We start from the raw sequence: 18,593 nt of genomic DNA, 5'->3' as shown, positions 1-18,593 counted from the left end.
TGAAATTCATTTGAGATGATGATGATGATAACAACAGTAATAATATTATTATTATTATATTAATTATTATATTTATTATTATTTTATAATAATAATAACAATTATTTGGCAAAGCAATTCTGAGCAAGAAAATGTAATAACCAATCTTACATTTTACTACAGAGATGAGTAGCAAAAACAGTATCTTATTGAACTGAAAATAGATATGAAGATCCTTGAATAGAATATACCACACAGAGACAACCCACCTGATACTTACATCCACCTGATACCAGACAACAGCACCAAAATATTTGTTAGAGAGGAGATTATGGTTTAAACCAATAGTGCTGGGCAAACTGGATAAGCATAGAAATACCAGGAAGGATAGGAGAAAGAAGGTACACTGACAAAATTTTGGTGGGTCTATAAATTATTGTGACAACTCTGGAAAGCAATGTGCAGATTCCTGAAAAGCCCAAGAGTGGAACTCATAGGACTCAGCTATTACACTCCCTCCCTGCTTAATATATAGAACTACAAGTCAGCATACTATAGTGATACAATCACTTCAATGTTTGTAGCATTCACCATAAATACATTGTATGATCAACCCAGATGTCCATCAACAGTTGAAAGAATCAAGTGCACAAAATTTAAAGGTAACTAGATCTTTACTTCTGGAGCTATAGCACTGCTGAATGACTCAAAGCATGTAAATTTGTACATGTTAAATAATAAAAGAAGAATTGGAACTCTGAATCAACTAGAATCATTATTGCAGAATGGACACAATTTCAGGATTTCCACAGTACCTTTGTTGAACTTTTCATTTGGCACAACACTGTTTGGTGTCCAGAGGCGCACTCCTCTCTACCAAGGCCTGCGTAAGTCTTCTGCCTTTAAGGGTTTCTTCCAACATGGGACGCAACAGCCTGGGAAATGTGATAAAACAGAGCTGTTGATAAGATGCTAGCAAGAAAACACAGGGTCATCAATAATAATTCAAATAACAGCTCAACCAGTTTTAATTGATAAGTGATCATTGTAAATATCTGGGGGTATAATTTGAGCTATGAATTCAAGTATATATTTATACACTAATAGCATGCCCAGAAACTTAAATATTTCTTGTATTTTTTTGCTCTGTCATTTTCAACAACAAGAGGTGATAATTATGTTATCAGAAATTGGCCTGGGACACAAAGATAAATGCTGCATAATATCACTCTTTTGTGGAAACTGAAAAATTGATCATAGAAGGTGAGAATAGAGTATTAGTTAGCAGAGCAGGGAAGACAATGTTACAATTGAATATTAGAAAAAAAAGTTCTGATGTATTATTTGCAGTCTGTTAACAGAGTTAAAAATAATAAAATCTGAGTCTCATTTGGAGAGTGCTTGCCTTGCATGTGTGAGGCACAGGGTTTGATTCCAAGCACCACATTTAAATACATAAATAAATAAAGGTCCAGGAATAAATAATAAAGATTTTTAAAAATAACAAAAATTATGTTTAATAAATTTTGAAGGAGGGATTTGAATGTTATTAGAGTTCACACTACTGAGTTCATTTTTCACCATTGGTGCAGCAAAGCACCTGATTCAGATTGTGCTTTAGGATAACATTGCAATGTGTGAGGTCTACAACCCAACACAATATTATGTGGTCAAAAAGAATTAGTAAGGCAGAATCATATAAAGTCAGAGAAAACAGTGACCATCAGCAGAGGCTGTGGTTATGTATGTGGCTTTTGTTCAAATCCTACCTCAAAAATTAAATACCTGTGCAGTTAAATATACCCCTTCTCAATTGTTTGAAAAAAGTGTGCATCTGATCCACGTAATGGTATAAGGCTGACAATGATCACATCCATGCATCCTTAAGAGGACTGGAGCTTCATATGGGTGCTAATGTTTCCTGTCATTAAATAGGACACTTCATTAATTGTGTGGAGAAATAAGCTCAATCGCTGACAGTGTTTGAACAGAGAGGTGTCAAACAGAGGTCATCCTCCAGAGCAATAGGTAAAGAAGTCTATTTCTCATTCTTTACAGATGGATAATATCTGTGACCTTCTGTGACTCCATATCAGCCTAAAGGGATGGGTGGAGCAGAGTCTGTCCACCACAATTTTGAGTTTAGGTGTTTGTAATTTAAAGATTTTATGTGACTTGCCCAGATTTACAAGAATGATGAGCAGTGGATGTGGGACAGGAATGTAGCTATTTACCTGGGACCAGAAATCCCTGAGCAATTGAGTCCTCTAGCATATATCCTAGAACCAGGAAGCCAGAACCCTTCTCAGTTCTTTTCAAATACTCCTTCCTTCAGGCCTCTTTGGCATGAGGTTTCAGTAGCAGACACCATGAAAAATGTTCAAGTCATAACCTGGGCTCCTGTCTCTTCATTACAATTACTGACTTAAAAATGATGATTTCATGCAAATGAAGCCTATCTGCATGTCAATGGTAGAGTCCACACTTGTAGCCATCTTCCCCCAGGGTCGACTCACTGCCAGCTGCCTCCCAGTGAGCCTTCCTGATGAGCAGTTGACCATCTAAATCATCAGAGTTCTCTGGGGCTTACTAACTGTTTTGAGAAATTAGGACATTCTAAACAAACTGCCACTTGATGGCTGTGCCCAGAATGAAGTTTTCTTGTGCTTTTCCCACCTGGATGGCCTGTTAGAGGGGATTAATTAGGGAAACGAATACTCTGGGCTGATGCTTTGTTGTTTCCATGTCAGAAGCTGGCCTGCCCCATGTCTGCAGTCTAAAATTTTGAGCCATCATCTGAGGAGTCATGGCTCAGTCGTCATCTGGTTAAAATGCCATTTCTCTAGATGCACTAGCTCTGATCAGGCATATTACTGCTCCTGGATTTCCAAGCCTTTTTCTAGATCCTGCATGGCCAGGGGCCAGAGACTTATCTGCCTAGATGGAACCACCACTAACTCTAACCTGTGAACCTCCACCAATGGATCCTCCCCCTGTAGACCACTGAGGCCCTCATTTCCTCCATTATCAGACATCCACTCCAATGACCTCAAGGCACTGTCCTTTTTGCCTCCTTCCCAGTAGTCCCCAAACACCTGGGGTCCTGTAGTCATCAACCAATTGGAAACTTTTCCTGAAATCTCAGTCCTCTTTTCTTTTACAAATGTCTTGATTTAGACTTCTCTAACATTCTTTTTAGATGTTCATATACATTGAGATGGGTTTGGTTTCTAATTGCCCTGTCATGGGATATATATTGCCTTACTTAGCATCCATATACTCTCTCACTTTATTTCTTCATCTCATGAAAGCAAGGTGGGTGTCCTCCTCCTGTAATTCACTTTAAGAGCACACATGTTATTATCCTGTAAATCACTGTAAGAGCACACATGTTATTGGCATTAGGAATGGTTCATTTTCTAAATTTAGAAAAACATTTTCAGTAACCAGGTCAATAGAACAAGCAAATATATGAATTTTGTGATAAAACAATATCACCAAATACTTCAATCTCAGGAGAGAAGATTCAGTGTTGAAGATGAAAACATCAAGAGAAAAATATATTCAGTAAACATTAACTGCCCTTTGAAGAAACAGCCTTGAAAATATCACTGACAACATACCTTCCCCGCAGCAGTTTAGATTTTCCATGGTCAACCAAGAACTCAAAACCTCCCTAGTCTTCTCCAACCTTCACTGAAACCACCTCGCTCACCTCACCAACTGAGTGGAAATGGAAGGTAAGATGTGCATCCCACATTACCATGGTGACTGGACACCATGGAACTTTCATTGTGAGCACATGGTACATTCTGAGCTGCTAATGTTTTTTTAGTAAGTGTATTTTCATGTCCAAGTGTGTTGTTGAATAGTTTGTGAATTGCTTCAAAAACTGAAACCTAGTCCCACATATTAGTATTTCTTGTTTATGAAAATAAGTTAAATTAAGGAAAAAGGATTTACTTCCAAAATTATTTCATTGATCAAAAAATCATGGGATGAAAGGGATGCATAGCTATAGTTTTGAGAATCAAAGAAGATTCCATTCTTGGCTTTTAATTCTAAACCTACACATGTCTCAATCTTTCTGAACCTCCAAACATTTGTAGATAGAAAAAATTAAAATGTCTTTTTGATTCAGAATGAAAATATATACAAAGTATTATCCTTTAAGAGTTGAAGAAATTTTCAGGAAGAAGAAATTTTAAGATCACATCCCCCTTATTTTAAATTTGAAAACAAAACTATTTTCTATTTAGTAGGATTTAATCCAGTCCTTTGAATTAATCTTCCTCTTTCATGACTCCTGCCTTGGACCACTGGCATGGTTGCCAAATTCCACTGCCATGGCTGCTGTGGGCTTTATTTCTTAATTTCATGAAAACAAGGTGGATGGCCTCCTCCTGTTTATTTATTCACTTTTCTATTAAAATATTTATTTATTTTAATTTGTTATATATGATGGCAGTATGCAATTTCTTTCATATTAGACGTAGAGAGCACCATTTTTCAAGTCTCTGTTTGTACAAAAAGTATTTTCACACAATTCATGTCTTCATATATGTACTTAGGGTAATAATGTCTAACTCATTCCACCATCATTTGTAACCCCATGACCTCTCCATTTCCCTCCTTTCCCTTTGCCCTATCTGAAGTTCTTCCATTCCTCCCATGCCCTGCTATCATCATTATGAGTCAGAATCCTCATATCAAAGAAAGCATGTGGCCTTTGGTATTTTTGGATTGGCTTACTTCACTTAGAATTATATTCTCCTACTCCACCCATTTATTTGTAAATGCTATTATTTTATTCTCTTTTAGTTCTGAGTAATATTCCATTGTGTATATAAATAAAAGTTTCTCTGTGTATTCATCTCCTGAAGGGTATCTGGTTTGGTTCCACAATTTAGCTATTATAAATTGTGCTGCTATAAACATTGATGTTTCTGTGTTCCTGTAGTAAGCTGTTTTTCTTCTAAGCCAAAGAGTGGGATAGCATGGTCAAATGGTAGTTATGTTGCAAGTTTCCATGAAATCTCCATACTTACTTCTAGATTGGCTACACCAAATTACAGTCCCACAAGCAATGTATGAGTGTGCTTTTTCCCCTACATTCTGGCAAACTTTTATTGTTGTTTGTAATCTTGATGGCTGCCATTCTGATGGGAGTAAGAATCTTAAGTGCAAGAGGTAAAATCAAGAATCAATAATGGGATGGACAGACACTAAATACTTCTCAGCAAAGGAAACAAGCAATAACGTGATGAGAGATTCTACAGAATGGGAAAAAGCCTTTACCACACAAACCTCAGATAGAGCACTAATCTCTAGGATATATGAAGAACTTCAAAACCTGAACACCAAAAGCTAAATAACACAATCAATAAATGGGCTAAGGAACTGAATAGACACTTCATGGAAGAAGGAATAGAACCAATCCACACACATTGGAAAAAATGTTCATCATCTCTAACAATGAAAGAAATGCAAATCAAAGCTACTATAAGATGTCATTTCACTCCAGATTGGCAATGTATCAAAAATATAGTCAATAACAAGTGTCATGAAGAATGTGGGAAAAAGTTACATTCATATATTGCTGGTGAGACTGCAAATTGTTCCAGCCACTATGTGAAGCAGTATAAAGATACCTCAGAAAACTTGAACTAGAAGCACCCAGCTATCCCACTCCTCAGTTTATACCCAATGGACTTAAAATCAGCACACCAGAGTGTTGCAGCATCATCAATGCTTAGAGTGGCTCATTTCCCAATAGCTAAACTGTGGAACCAACCTAGATGCCCTTCAAAGGATAAATGGAGAAAGAAAACGTGGTACATATGCACTATAAAATATTATTCAACCTAAAAGAAGAATGAAATTATGGCATTTGCAGGTAAATAGATGGAACTAGAGAATATCATGCTAAGTGAAATAAGCCAATCCCCCAAATCCAAAAGCTGAAAGTTTTCTCTGATAAGATATTGCTGATCTGTAATGGGGCTGGGAGGATCAGGTAGAATCAGAAAGGCACTTTGGTTTGTGTTGAGGGAACTGAGGGGAGAAGTGGGGCTGTGGGGATGAGAAGGGCAGTAGAATGAGACAGACATTATTACCCTGTATACATGTATGATTACTCTACTGGAGGGACTCTGCCACACGTACCACCAGAGGAAGAAGTGGTGCTCAATTTGTGTACAATCTGTCAAAATGCATTCTACTGTTTAAAAAAAAAGAAAGAAAGAAAGAATAAAGAAAAAGACCCAGGGCTGGGGATGTGGCTCAAGTGGTAGCGCACTCGACTGGCATGCGTGAGGCCCAGGTTCCATCCTCAGCACTACATACAACCAAAGGTGTTGTGTCTGCTGAAAACTAACTAACTAAATAAATATATATTAAAAATTCTCTCTCTCTCTCTCTCTCTCTCTCTCTCTCTCTCTCTCTCTTTCTCTGTCTCTCTGTCTCTCTCTCTCTCTCTCTCTCTCTCTCTCTCTCTTAAAAAAAAAGAAAAAGACCCCAATATTTAGAAGATAAAAAATTTATTTGGATTCTCAAAGGTCTCCCACATCACAATCCATAAACAATTGACTTCATTCCTTAGGTCTTGAGGAAAGCGTGAACATCATGGCAGAAGAGTGTGGTGGAAGAATTCAGTTCAAGACATGATCACAGAGAACTGGGGACTTAAGCTCTTCTGGGTTCTGTTGTTTGAGCCTCTAGGGGGCATTCTCTGGAGGAACAGGTGGCAGTGACAGGGCCACTCACCCCTGTGCACTCCTGTTGTGTCTGTTGGTGCCCTTCTTGTTCTGCAGGCCTAGCATAGAGCAGAAAGTGTTGGAACCTGCTGGTTGCTGCCTGGGAGGAGAAGCTGAACTCTGAAGGCAAGGCTGACAAACACTGGTGCTACCACCAGGAGAATTAGCTCTACAACATAGGGACCTGGGCCCCGTGAACAGTGCTGCCTCTGCTTACACCAAAGAAGCTGTGGACACCAAGAGCTGGATGATCCACATACGACTCAGACCTGGCTTCTGCTTCTGCTGGTACCGGTGCCCAGCATATTCATTGGCAAGGCTGTCTCCAGAGCTGACTATGGTGGCCATCTGTCCCAGAGCAACTGACACCAAGGCCAGCTGTGTCAGCTCAAAGACAGACACAGAGCCTGTAATAGAGGAGACAAGAGGGTGCCTGAGGATAAAGGTCCCATTCCAACATTCCATCCTGAGGCACTGCCTGGGCTAAGTCAGGGTATGGGGTGGGTTCTATTTTGGGTCCTGTAAAGGGTGAGACTAGAGACAGGACTGACCATGTCATCTGTGCAGAGAAAGATGGAAGTTTGATAAGGAGCCAGGCCAAGTTGGAAATTTCCCAGAGCTCAAATACATGATGTCCAAAGCACACCTGTTCCCCTCAAATCATCTTATGCTCTCTCATGAGTTTGGGAGCAACTAGCACTTGGTGATAATGCAAAATTTTTCCTCTCATTGAGCAGCTGATTTAGGACTACTGGGGAGCCTTCTTTTGAGCATTGGGGTTCAAGAGAAGGCAAAGGGGGAGTGTTGGAGCCCCAACTTCCTCCATCTGCTGTTTTGGCATAGAATCAGTCTTAGTCTCCAGGAACCCAGGTCAGAGGTTCCTTTCAGGAATTTACCCATGACTACTGTGCTGATCCTACTGGGCTATCATATGCCCTAGGCCCAGCTCAGTAAGGCTGTTGACCTTCCTGAAGCCTATCCAGGATGGAGCTGGGCAGCTGAGACCACTGATAAAATCTTACTCAGTATAAAACCCACCTTGTCCTCCTACAATCTGGGTCACCCCATTAACTTGTGTCCACTGATTGCGATTTTGTTGCAATGTGACACTGCTAAATTTCATTCTATTTTTGAAATGAGTTAATAACTGGCATTATCTTTATTAAGCAATCTTCTGCTTTCGTTGATTCTTCACATTATCTAGTGTAACTTCATAGGTGGTGTCTGTTCCTCTCTTTGGGAGCCTCCTTACCACAGTAGACTGTCAACTGTCACTGGGAATTTCTTATTTTCCCCTCCCATTGCTTCAGTGTTGTACATAATAGTCCAAGTACCAAAAACTGGACTTGCCTAAGGAATGCACTGAATCCCCATGGTTTCTGGGAATTATGTCAGCATTGAGGTTTCACAGAGCTAAACTCTTGAGGGTAATAAGGCATCCGTGTAATCAGAGGGATAATGTCATGAAACCAAAGTAGCCTTACGATCACAGCATTAACCAGAAGTAGATGAGATCCATGTCTAACAATAATCACTTTGACTAAACAAGGAAACACATGTGGGCTCAGCAAGGGTGTATATATGGTGAAAATTCAGCCAGTTCATCTTACTGCCTGTGAGGGCACCGGCCCAAGTAAATCCTGGGTTGCTCAGGGCCTGGGAGGGTGGCAAGATCTGTGCCCTTTGGCTGCTTAGAGTCTAGCAGCAGAAATACTCCAGATTTTAATCAACAAAAGTGCCCTGATCCTTTTTTTGTGTGTGATGTTTGATTTATTCATCTTTTAAAAAAGCGCTTATGGAAAAACAAGCAAATTTTTTTTCTAAGAGTTAAAAGTACTCTTCAAAAAATTAAATAAAAGAACATGGATTACATGTTTTTCTCATAAGCACTTAAATGAGTGGATGCACCACAAGGAAGCTATCACATGCACATTGGGATACTCAGGACTGCAGCTTAACCCAGCTGATGCTCATTGTGGGTGGGGGTCTGCACCTGGGTACAGAATTGGGTTTCTCTTTATACCCAGGGGTGCAGGAGATGTACAAGACTCACATCCATATTAGAATACCAACAGCACCCTCTGGATACATGGTAGACTCTGCCTCACAGCTGAATCAGAGTTGCAGAACATGAAGTGACTGGAGGACATCAGTGGCCAGTGTAACCTCTTCCCTCAGTGACCATGAATAACTTAGTACCACAGGGCAGAAGGTAAGAAAACCAAGGCAGCAACACCTGGCCTTCACTCAGGGGACCAGAGGCCATGGCCTACAACCAGCACCTGTCTGTCCCAGGAGGTGGGCTGCAGGAGGCATTGACTGCACTGGCTCTGTCAATGGTCAGATCCCTGACTGGGCTGCAGCTCCTGGATGGCAGGTGTGGGGATATGCAAGGCAAATGAGCACTGAGCTCTAGCCAAGTTGTCTGTGGAATAAACCACCCAATTGCTGTACTTATTCACTTCTGTGCACAAATCAAGAAAAGGACAGTTAAAATGCACATGCGGTGTGATCCCTTAGAATCATGATCAAAAGAGGAGAACAGCAGCTCTCCTACAAAAAGAGGTTTTTGTAGATGTTAGAATCACCTAGTGACTGCAGGAGACTGGACACAGAAGGCCTGGGCTGCAGAGAGAGCCACTGTCTCAATGGGGTCTCAAGAGGCACACACTGGCTGGTCAGTTTGCTTCCTAGTCACTGTGCTTAGAAACATTTTACTAATCCAAGGATGTGATTACAATTTTAAGAGGAACTGCTCTGGCTGCTAGGGACCATAGTGTCTTTTATTAAAAGCATTGTTCTGGGAGATTCTGACAGACACTAGGGCATTTTAGTGCTTCCTAGAAGGTGGCCACTGCCTCCTCAGGCTTGAGCATCTGAACTACCAACTGTCCAGAGTTCCAGCCAGGGTGACCCTCACTGTGAGGTTAAGAATTAAACTGCATGTCTAGCAATGGCTCCTGAGTGGACCACAGAAAGCTGCAGTTAGGAACACCCTCCAAAATCAAAAGACAACATTTTCCAAAAATATTTTTTACAGCAGTATAACTAATTTTTAAAAAGCTACAAAAATCATATTTACCAGGAAACATCTGTTAAATAAAAACATCATGTTAGAGTTCATTTGTGCAGGGCTATGTACAAGGATTCTGATTCTTGCTCTCCTTAGAAAAATAGCCCATGCCCAATTGGGCCCAGCCTAGCAGGGCAGCAGGGAGGACAGTAGAGGCAAAACAGACCCTCCACACAGTGGCACCCTGCCCGCCCTGTGTCCCCCCAAACTTACCCCAGCATCATGCAATGTTCCTGGCAGCCCCATGGAGGCCAGTGGGAAACAGGGCTCAGCCTCCCCAGTCAGGGTGAGCAGTGACGACTCCTTTGAGCAGAGCATCCAGGCAGAAATAGAACCATTTCTGAATGAGAAAAGACAACATGAAAACCGAAAGTGTGACAGGTCTGTAGATAAGAAAGCAGACTCCAATGAAAATTCTGCCCAATCCACACTGAAATCCACCCAGGAGCCCCCTGTCATGCGCTGCCTGCCACAGTCTGATGGAGCCTGTCAGGAGTTCCTCTTCCATGAACTTTCCAGTGAGCAAAGATGAGCACAGCACCCAGCAGCCTCAGGCCTAAGGTTACCACAGAGCTGAGAACCTGGGCAGCACAAGGCCTGCTGTCCCCAAATCCCAGGCAGCACAGAATAGGGGCATGGGCAATAGGAACTGCGGGTCTGACGGGAGGGGCAGCAGCTCCAGGACCGTGGACCACAAGGTCTCTAACTCCAGCAGCAATGATGGCATCCAAGAGGCCATTCAGCTGTGTCAGTTGGAGAAAACCAGGAAGGAGGCCAGCAGAAAAGCCACAAAGAGCCCAGCTCAGCAAGAAGGGGCTGAAAGTTGCTAGAAGCCTGGGCACCTCACTGAAAAGTGCCTTCCCTGAAGCTCCCAGGAGAACACCCAGCAAGAGGAACTCAGCAGTCCCCAGGGACACAGATCTCATCCCAAGGAGCTTGGACTCTTACCACCTCTCCAAGCCACCAAAGGATGCCACAGCTGCTGCACCTCCAGGAAGCACCACCACCAGGAGGGAGCCTATGGAAGTGACCTTGGCGGGGCAGACACTTCTGCTGAGCAGATGTGCACTGAAGCAATCCAGGGTATTTCCAAGACCACCCGTGGAGGGCAGCAATGGACCTGCATCTGTGAGCACACTCTTCTGCTCCTCCAATATGCCTTCCCATCTAATGGGAACAGCAGCTTTGTGGACCATTATGACAGCATAGAGCAGGAGATCCAGATGTTTTTGGCTCTGAAGGCACATTCAGGAAGCCTGCTGCTGAACTGGCAGAGATGCCTTCCCATTCATCCCTGGCCTCTCCTTCCATGGCCACTCACATCATCCCTTAAGGCTCTTTGATCATGTTCAGTAACAGGTGGAGGAGGGGAGAGTTGGGCCCCTTCCCTGGATGAAGCATGCACAGCCTCCTTGAGGAGACTCTGCAGAGTGCTCTACAATCTTATTTGCCTCAGGGCCTCAGGTATGATCATGGGCCTGTACTTGCTTAAGTGAAAGGATCCTCTTTGCTTAAGGGATATTTATACACCTACCTTCCAGAGATCCCTTCTAAGGTACCTGCACCTCAGCTTTGTGTCTTGTGTGATTTTCAGCCCTACAAAATCTACTCAGGCTGATACCTGAGGCCAGGTTCCTCCAGTGCCTTTCTTAGATGAGTCTTGTTCTATGTCCTGGGCTTCTTTAAATGTCCTGGAGAGACCCAGAGATTCGGCCCTCAGACTCAGGTTATAGTCCAGGGCATAGGATGGACTGTCCTGACTTCCAGTTCAATGCCTGACTCTTAATCTTCTGTTCTAAACTCCCACCCTGGCCTCCTCTTTATCTCTCCTGGGCAGCTCTATCCTCTGACCTGGAGTAGTACCTCTGCTGCTATCTGTTGATGGAGAAGACCAAGAGCTTGCCTTTCCCTCTAGATGACACCAAAAGCCTCTGTCACCTGCAATAATGTGGACAGGAGTGCTGCCTCACTGTGCCAGCTGCACCCCGTCCTGCACAGCACAGAGAGGTATATTCTGTCCCATGCATGGAGGGACATTGGTTTATTTCTTGTAACTGAGTCTTAGTATGAAAATCTGTCTCTCAGCCTTGTGTTTAATAGAAAGTGTAGCCTATTGAATAAACTATAGCTATTTTTTAGTGTATCCAGGCCTACAGAAATTTTTGTGATACATTTTGGTGCATTTACCACATTCACATTTTATGCAGGAATCAAGACTGATGCTTTCCTCTCCTCCAATAGCAGTAGTAGCAATGTCATCAGAACAGGTGTTGCTCTGGCACAGCAGGCCAACTGTGTGTATATCACCATCACCATCACCATCACCATCTTCTTCCTCCTCCTCATTATCTCCTCTGCTACAACTATTTTACTCCACCATACACATTTGCAGTTCATAGTGGAGGACTTCCCCATAAACTCAGTGTGTCCTTTCTTCAAACTGGGGACTTCCTTCCCATCTCTATGGGGGAAGTGTTCTCCCATTACACATAAAAACAACTATTTGTTTATCCCATTTTCCAAATTTCTCTAGAGGAAGGTCAAGACTCCAAGAATCATCTCACTCACTGAGATCTAGGGGAGACTTTTTTCAATTAATGAGACCCTTTCTGTTATTATATCATTTAATTTGAAAAAAAAAATTAAAAAGCCACACATGTAGATATAGTTGAGGCCCAAGGAGACTCTATTGACAGGATAACTGAGGACATTTCTTTCAAACTAAGAAAATTATGCTAAACATAGGTATTGCTTTTGTTGTAGCAGGATTTTTACAGGTCATCTAGGGTCAGGGGAGGGCATGAGGCCAAAATTGGAGGCACAGCTGGGCACACACTTTATAATGATGCACACATATACATATATGCACACACTCAGATGCACATAAGGGCAGTGATGGTTTTATTATGTGCATAGGCTAGAAGAGGGTCCCTATGTCATGAGTAGATGGTTTTATGTTACAGGGACCTGGTCCTAGTTCTAGAGCCATCCCTAGGATGGGTACAAGAAGACCTATAGCCAACTTCTTTGTCTTGTCCACTCTGTGATGAGTGTGTAATTTCTCTAGTTGCCTCACTAGACTTGATGCTGCTGTGACATCCAGATTCTGGGAGGAGGAACTTACCTGTGCAGTAAGTATAAACATAGTTAACACAGCCTTAATAAGTTATGTCCTCTGACCTATTCACTTGGGCGAAGGGGTGGAGAATCACCACCCTTAGAATCCAGGATCATGATCATTGAACAGATGTCTGCCCCTGATTTTCCTTTTGGTCAGGTTGTCTTTTGTGCCTATGCCCCAGCCTAGAAAATACCAAGACAGAATGGTCCTGCCACCCATAAATCAACACCTCATAATTTTGAAAATTATTCATTTGTGGTTAAAACTAATTTAAAAAATAAATGCTAAGGCTTACATAGTTTAGCAGCTAGGACTAAACTTAAATACAGAATTAAGTAAGTCCTCCAATGACTCTTCTATTATTCATTGATACCACATTTTCAGTCTTAACTGAAAAGCTACAAGAAAAAAAGTGATGCAAATATTTATAGAACATTTAAAATCAACACTCATGAGTGAGAAATTAAAACAAATAAAATATCTAACTTTGGAGTTAACTAATATTTATTCTATAATTTGAAAATGTAGGTAACATTATTAAAGGATAAAACCTGATAGTAAAAAGAATTAGGTAACAAAAACAATTCATCAGTTTTGATCTGTTTTTGACTTTTTGAGAAGAAGATCTTTTGGTTTGATACAAGTTGAGAAAACACTAGTGAGCGAATAAAAGGCATTTTTAAAAGTATTCAAAACTAGCATGCATTCCTTGCTATTCAAGGGATGTTTTTAAATATATATGCTCCTTATTTTTTTCTTAAAAATAAGTTTGTTTTTTCCCATTTTGCAGTTAATTTCAAGTTTTTTTTTTCAAATAAGTGATAAGAATTTCTACCAAATATATGCCTGCCAAGTACTGAGGGACATAAAAATATCATAGTTTTATTTTGTTTTGAAAAACCTCAGGTTTCAGAGTTTTCTAAATTTACAAGTCAAATTAACTTCTTGGAACCCTACCCTGCATACCAGGAATAAAGATCAAAGTGCTCCCTCACTCTATGCAGAACCCGCCCTCAGATCTAATGATACACAATTAATTTTCTTATAAAAACCATGACACTTATGTTACCAGCACATTAAGTCCCTCTAATCCAACTGCCAAAGAGATAATTTAAAGCAATCATACTCGTCTATAAATATATTCAATAAAAGTTCTTTCTTTTCTCTAAGAAAAGGTTAAAACATTATTCACCTTTACTCTCCAAGAGATTGAAAACAGAATTACAAACATTAAAATAAAAAAAGAAGAAAGGAAGGAAGAATGAGAGAGAGAAAGAAAAACTCCACCTAATAAAGATCTGCTAAAGGTAGTAATTTATGGCAGCATATGTAATTTTTAAGCTCCATCTATCAAGGAACAAAATTGTCTTAATATGAAATGACATGAATGCCTTCTTCGTAAGGACACACCACAGGAGATAATTTATCCCTGAATTTCATAGTCAAGATTTTCCACATTAATAACATTATGAGAGTTTTTAGTAGTACATGATTAACTTAAAAAGTGCTTCTTTTTATTATCCTGGTAATCCAAAAATTTATAAAAATACATTATTGTAAACATCACACTGGACAAAGTGTTTTCACTTTTAGTTTGAAATCATACATTTCGAATGGGCAGATGTTTATTTTCCATTCTTGTAGTGCTACTTTTAAAAAGACTTTTGTGCCTTACTTAGAATGTTGAGATCATTTCAAAGTGATCCATGATGAGTTTGCTTTCATAAAGTGTTCTATTTAATGTGCATAAAAGACTTAATTACCCAATTATATTTTACTGATTAACTTTAATATTTCATACAAATTAAATAGCTGATTCTTCTCTAAATTCAGGTGAACCAGAAAAAATACAATCAATTAATTTGGAAGAAAAATGAATAAATTTATATTTTATATATAGATTGCTCTGGAAGAAAGCAAATAAAATGACAATTCCACATGTTGAATGTAACGGAATCTTAAACTTCCAAAAATAGCATATGAAATGCATATAAAACAATACAAAGGCGATTATTATAGACTTCAATACAATCAGTCATTACAATGGCAGACTTGTGACAGTTTCATGAAGACACTGGAGATTAGTTTTTTCCAACTGAAAGACAATTGTGGGCTTCAGTGAAAAAGTATATATGAAGGTTATTTCCTCCATTTTTACTTGTGCAATGGAAATATGCATTGCATACTTTATTTAGGAACAAAAGAAGTGGTAACTTAAAGTGAATAGACACTATTTCTACATACTATTAGAAATAAGAAGGCACCACTGATTTGATGTCTTGTAATCACTGATAGTTGATTTTGAGTTGTTTATCTCACCATTTGTTCTTATTAAACTTTTCTGAGTGATATAACCTAAAACCATTATTGTGGCTTATGAACTACAAATAAGACAAATTCATAACAGTATTTCATCATAGAGAAATCCTTCACAGTCTATGTTGACAATACGAATTCTTTGTCCACCTGTACCTGGAATCTATTTTGCAGAACAACATTGTTTATATCCTCATAGCTCAATTCTATGGAAAATTCTTTGCCAAATTTTCAAAGTAGTACAGCAGAGAACCAAGATTTATCAAAATTCACCTGGCTTGAATGTGTTTCATATTGTATCAATATAGTCAATTACACTGTGAGCTGTGCCTATACAGAAACAGGTGGCAATATAGTGCCACCTACCGCATTATGAATAAATCTCCTGAAAATCTTCTGCTGTCAAACAAAATTTAGAACCAGGAGGAAGACTGTGGGGGTCAACATCAGAGAAAAAATGGGTGGCATCTGATCTTCTGATCTCCCATTATTGCTAAACAGGTAGATCCAGGAATAAAGTGTATGTTTATTAATTTTAGAACATCTGTTCAGAACAAGGTTGAGATAAAAGAGCCTAAAATAACAACAACAACATAAAAAACACTTAATTCCTATCCTTGACAAGGATCACCTAACACAGCTAATTCCCAGTCCAGATTTCCTAGTTCAACAACAGGTATCAGAATAAGTTCTTTAGTAGGATCCCATCTGTCTTAGAAAAACTCAAAATTTCTTTAATGATTAGCTCAAAAGCCACGCAGAGAACTGCACTTGCATTTTTCTTACTCTCACGGAGGTTGCCCAAGCCTCCCCTGCAGCCCTTGTGCAGCTGAGAAAGGGTCAGTGGGAGGCAACAGTGTTGCTGGATTGATTGCCTGCTGGCCCTAGGCATCTCAGCCTTGCTGCTCCTAGCTACTGAAAGGGCTGTGGCGGCTGGTTTCCTCCAGATGGCGCTCGTTGCAGACATGCCCGGAACAGGCTGCCCATCCCTCCCCCACCAATCTCAGGGTTCCAAACACACTGGGGTCTGACTGGTTTTCAGCTACTGAGCTTGTATGGCCTTCAAGGAGTGATTGTAGTTGCTTTCAAGTATATAGATTAAAAATAAAGTGCTTTAATGTATATTTTCATGATATAATTTACAAATTTGCATGAATGTAAGACAAAAAATTCTTGCAAATTGTCAAGCTAATACTGAGTGTTATCTTTGTAGTATATGAAGTTTGATGTCAATGTCTTACCAAATTATCTATTCTCTGACATTGCCTGTACCTGGGCATCAGAGATATATGTAAATTGGCAGGTCTGCAGTATAAGTTGGTTGGCTAGCTGGGATAAGATTTATTCCCAAGTATTTTTAAAATAGTTTTTGTTGTAAATGAATACATTTTATGTATTTGTATTTGGTGCTAAGGATCGAACCCAGTGCCTCATGCATGCTAGGTTAGTGCTCCACCACCCCAGTTTCTATTCCCAAGTATTTGTGAGGCTATTGTGAATGAGATACTTTTCCTGATTTCCAGATGCATTACTGGAGAAGAGGAAAGCAATTAATTTATATAAGCTGACCTTTTATCCTGCTACTTTGTTGAATTTGTTTATCAACTTTAGACGTTTTCTGGTGGAGTTTTTTGGGACTTCTAAATATAGGATCGTGTCAACAGCAAACAGAGATAACTTGACTTGTTTTCCTATTTGTATCCCTTTAATTTCTTTCTTTTGCTGGATTATTCTGGTGATAGTTTCAAGGACTATAGTGTATAGTAATGATGAAAGTGGATACCCGGTCTTGTTATTGATTTTAGAGGAAATGTCTTCAGTTTTTATCCGTAAGTATGATGTAGGCCTTGAATTTGTCATATATAGCCTTTACAGTATTGTAATAATTTCCTTCCATTCCTAGTGTTTTAAACACTAGGGTTTCTCCAGTATTTTCTTTTTTTTTTTTTCAAATACACACAAATTTTATTCAAATGTACAGGTTCATAGAAGGCATTTCATGGGGGGAATTCTGACAGCAAATAATGACATCACATACATAACAGTAAACCCCACAAAGAGTTCTTACAAAGGGCCATCCTATAGAAAACTAGTGTGGGATGGTCTCCACAGATTCTGAAATTTACTTGAGGGAAATCCACACCAGATTTGTCAAGTTTGGATACATGGAGTTTTTCTTCAGAAGGGCACACAAAACTGTATTTCCTCATAGGGTCTGCTAACTCACAATATAAAATGTGTTCCACTGATCTATCAGAAAATTCTCGTATCAATAGATCATTCAAACATAAACGAGGTAATGACTATTCAGACCTAAAAATACTGCTAAATAAATAGACCTTCCCAATATATATGTAACATTTTATCCCCCACCAAAAATGAAATTCACTTTTCCCCCATTTCATTGAAACATTCTCCAAATTTCAGAATATTTTAGGACAAAGAGCAAATTTTAGCAAAAACAAAAGAATCAAACAATTCCTGAAAGTATTTCAAATAATATCTCAATGAAGTAAAATTATATGATGTGTCAAAATGCATTTTATCATCATGTATAATAAATTAGAACAATTTTCTTTTAAGTTTCAAAATAACAGTAGAAAGAGTTTTATTCCTAACTTCATGTCTTAAGTGCTTCTTTATATCATTAAAACTTGAAAATATTTTTAAATGAAATCAATAACAAGAAAAAAGCAGAAATCACTTTAAATCAGAGGTTGAATAATATAATTTTGAATAAAAAATAGATCTTAGAAGAAATTGGGAGAAATAAAATAATTCTCAGAACAAATGAGATAAATATACACATATCAGAATCTCTGGGACACTAGAAAGGCAGTTCTACTGGAAAGTTTATAGCATTTAGTGCTTATATGTTTAAAAAAAAAACTCCCAGCAAAATAGTAATTTTACATTTGAAGGCTTTGAGAGAGCAAGAGCAAGCTAATTCCAAAATCAACAGAAGACAGAAAATAATGAATATAGGTACTAAAATTAGTGAATATAAAATTATAAAACAAAGAATTAATGATTCAAGGAGTTGTTTCTTTGAAAAATAAAAATATTTGAACTCCACCCTAACCAAAATAACTCTCAAGAAAAAGAGAAAGAAGACTCAATCTTACAAAGTTTGAGGGAGATATATATATATATATATATATATATATATATATATACACACACACACACATACACACACACAGAGAGAGAGATATTTTTGATCAGTAAAGGCTAATTTGAAAACTTTTATTTTAGTGAACTGAATAATCTATACAATAACAACAAATTTCTACCTACCTAACTTGAACTAAGAGGATATAGAAAACCTAAGCAGCAAATATAAAATGAC

At 39.1% G+C, this 18,593-nt stretch overlaps 1 pseudogene; it reads right to left on the bottom strand.

The window, feature by feature from the left end:
* Positions 1–15,292: 15,292 nt before the first annotated feature.
* Positions 15,293–16,231, bottom strand: LOC144368245 (carnosine N-methyltransferase-like; annotated as a pseudogene).
* Between the last annotated feature and the right edge of the window lie 2,362 nt (positions 16,232–18,593).

The sequence above is a fragment of the Ictidomys tridecemlineatus genome, chromosome 2, assembly GCF_052094955.1.
Source record: "Ictidomys tridecemlineatus isolate mIctTri1 chromosome 2, mIctTri1.hap1, whole genome shotgun sequence".
NCBI classification, from domain to species: Eukaryota; Metazoa; Chordata; class Mammalia; order Rodentia; family Sciuridae; genus Ictidomys; species Ictidomys tridecemlineatus.
Note: the sequence above shows the minus strand (reverse complement) of the source record. Positions and strands in the feature narration are given on the sequence as shown.